Source organism: Ctenocephalides felis, unplaced genomic scaffold (assembly GCF_003426905.1).
Source record: "Ctenocephalides felis isolate EL2017-DRISC unplaced genomic scaffold, ASM342690v1 CF-g0.4_SCAFFOLD_01886, whole genome shotgun sequence".
Classification (NCBI taxonomy): domain Eukaryota; kingdom Metazoa; phylum Arthropoda; class Insecta; order Siphonaptera; family Pulicidae; genus Ctenocephalides; species Ctenocephalides felis.
In genome coordinates, this window is record NW_020538040.1 from 9805250 (window position 1) to 9808849 (window position 3600).

Here is a 3600-nt window from a genome sequence, read left to right on the forward strand (position 1 = left end):
TCCGTTCATATTTTATTTTATTATTATATTTTATCTAATTACTTTTTAATTATTTTATTATTATATTTTATCAAATCGATGGCTGTTCTTCGACTCACTATTATAAAAATTAGTACACACTTAGGTGAAAATATTAGGCATAAACACCAAATAACTAATTATTTTTGAAGTTCTTTAATCCTGGTCAATTGCTATTTTTTTATGAAATTGATTTATTTAACACATACTTATAATATCTATAATCGAAAAAATTAAATCAATTTATTTAGCAAATTCAATTTCATCTATTTCGAGTTCTAAAAATGTATTTTATTTAAGTATAGACGCCAACAGTAATCAGTAGCTACTTGCAGAACACCAACGAGCGAGCATATGCTTTGGCATAGATTCTAATTGGAATCGCTCATGCTAGTGGTGAAATTCAAAACATTGATGAATTTATATAATTCAACCACTTATTGTAGGCCTATAATATTTTAATATGTTATTTTAGACTATGGAATCCTCATACATAGTTTCAGCAAAATTGTCAAAAAAAATTCCATTATTAGCCAAAACTAATCAACGCAGTTCCAAATCACTATTTTCGAAGAGCTTTTGAATTTTCAAAACAGATTCAAATTTGTGGGCTATAACGTGAACCAAAAATTTTGCACTTTTATGCTAATTACAAAGAAACGCCTCGGCAGATCGTCGAATGGCTTTTAAATTTTTGAAGTCGGTCCAGCAGTTTTCGAGAAAACATCGATGAAAGGTCAAAAATTAGCTCACAACTTTAAAATAACCTTTAGTTACATCCAACATTTATAAAGTGGTCAATCAACTGACGCAATAAATTATGTGAAAAGTAGAGTCTACAAAAATGATAGTGTTTGATTTTATTTTAGACTAGAAACTTTACTAACTGTGATTCATATGCCACAGTTTTTCCTTTTAAATACAAAAATTGTTTACAGAAATTTAAACTTATTAATCTTGCTGTCATAGAATTGAATTATCATAGAACCAAAATAATTTAAGTAATACTTCATTTTTTTTCTTTATCATTCTCTATATTTTCAGTCAGTAATATCCTTTTAAAATTCATAAGCTATTTTTGTACTATTATAATTCTTTCCATGTTTGTATACAATCATTATCTTAGACACAAACTCTCTTCAAAACATGTTTTTTTTACTAATTTTTCAATGATACAAGTATCTCAAGCTCACCATCTTTGCTGCAAATGAAGTCAGGAGAAGTTGATTAGGAATTTATTTTAGATCTACATTTGTTATAAGAATAGAACCAAAACTAATTGAAAATGCAATCTACAATTATTAAATATTATCTAAAAATTTAATATTTAACTATTTCCATTGCAAGCAGTTTGCGACTACAACAAATTGTAGTAGAAAAAATACGGACAAAGTGACATATGGACAAAATGACAGTGACATATTTCTGCTACTGTATAACATGGAGAAAGCCATAATCACAATCATGTCAGATGTTGGGCGTCATTGTCACATTCTTGTCGCATTAATCAGTTCAAAATATATCGCTACCTCAATATTGATGGTGGTTTTCTCATGTTTCTCATGTCAGTTGACATTGAAGATGATAAGTAGACGGGCACGGTATTGTTTGTTTCAGTAAAAATAATTTTGATTCATATGGCGTTCGTTTTTGTAATTAATTTTTTAGTGTTTTTATCGCTCTATGTGCCAAAATTATATCAAAATGATAAACGCACGACTAGTGATTTTTTTTGCATCAGTCGTATTACCGATTTCAATAATGGCGGATGCCCAGGAGTTATCACGAGTATCAATCAGTTTGCTGGAAACCTGTACAGCACGGTTGCTTCGACAACGAAGAAAAACCTTATCATGTCCCCACTGTCTGTACAAACTTCTCTGTCGCTGGTATTAATGGGAGCTTGTGGTAATACTGCCACACAAATAGCTACTGCTTTGCGTCAGCCTCAATCAAAAGAACAAATCCAAGATGACTATCATGCATTGATGAACACTCTTAATACACAAAAAGGGTGTAACTTGGAAATTGCCAATAAAGTTTATGTTATGGAAGGCTATAGATTGAAACCCGCCTTCAAGGAAATTGCCGCCAACAAATTCTTAGCTGGAGCAGAAAACTTGAACTTTGCGGAAAATACTGAAAGTGCTAGGGTTATCAATACTTGGGTTGAAAAAAAAACTCATCACAAAATTCTTCATTTGATCAAAGCCGGTGATCTCGATCAGAATGCAAGAATGGTTCTTGTGAATGCATTGTACTTCAAAGGCCTCTGGGAGAAACAATTCGAAATTGAAAATACCCAAGATAAACCTTTCTATGTTACTGAAACAGAGACAAAGAATGTAAGTATGATGCATATTAAGGATAAATTCCGTTATGGCGAATTTGAACAATTAGATGCAAAGGCTGTAGAATTGCCCTACAGAAGCTCAGATTTGGCCATGTTAATCATTCTGCCAAATAGCAAAACTGGTCTGTCTGCTCTTGAAGACAAGTTACAGGATGTTGATTTGCATAACTTGACTAGACGCATGTACGCTGTTGAAGTTATTTTGGATCTGCCTAAATTCAAGATTGAATCTGAGATAGATTTGAATGAACCTCTCAAAAAGTTGGGTATGTCTGATATTTTCGTTGGCTGAAAAAGCTAACTTCAAAGGATTACTTAAAGGAGCTGATGAGTTGCTATGTATTTCTAAAGTAATACAAAAAGCTTTCATTGAAGTAAATGAAGAAGGTGCTGAAGCCGCAGCTGCCACAGGTGTTCGTTTGGTTTATAACACAGCTCCAGATGTTTTCACCAAGAACCAAAATTCTTTATGCCGATAGGCCTTTTTATTTCACTGTAATGCACAGGCGAACAACGTCTCTGTTATCTGGTCGAGCATGCTCGCCTTAGATCTAATTGAATCTCTGGATTAATGAAGTGACTTTTCTATAATATTTTTAATAGTTATTAGCAACATAAGTTTTTTTAGTATGTGATGTAAATCGTCTGTTGTAGTTTTCACTTTCTATGAATGTAATCACCAAATAATGTTGTAGTTTATGCAATAAAAATTTTAGTGTGAAAATTACTAAAATGTTTTTGGTGACTTATTTACTGTATTTTTAATTATTTGTATTAAAATCAATGAACTTACATCAATATTAGTGATTTCGATCAATTTCATTGCAATTATCTGGTGTTTTATACAATTTTGATTATTCAATTTTGTTCACTTTCTGAGAAAATGACATACTTATGCAATGAACAAAATGAATAGTAGTACTAGTTGACCAAAACTACAGTGTAGTTCATTGAGGTCAAGAAAAAATAAAAAGGAAGCCTATCAGAGGTGATTCCAAAAACAAACCAAATCCACCGGTTAAAAAATTGCATTGCATTATTACAAAGCCTCTTTTGCTCTTCTGGTGAGCCCGGCAAAGGTTGGTTACGATGTATGACCTGCACCCTTTCCAAAAGACGACCAAATGATTTCACTAATGAGTTTTACTAATATGCATAGAAATTATTATCAATGAAATTGTATAGTAAATAATTTCATTTGAACACTGCTTTTAATCACTCAAATTTTC

General features: G+C 31.6%; 1 pseudogene; it reads left to right on the top strand.

The window, feature by feature from the left end:
• Window positions 1-1722: 1722 nt before the first annotated feature.
• On the top strand, window positions 1723-2850 carry LOC113374604 (annotated as a pseudogene).
• The last annotated feature ends 750 nt before the right edge of the window (window positions 2851-3600 follow it).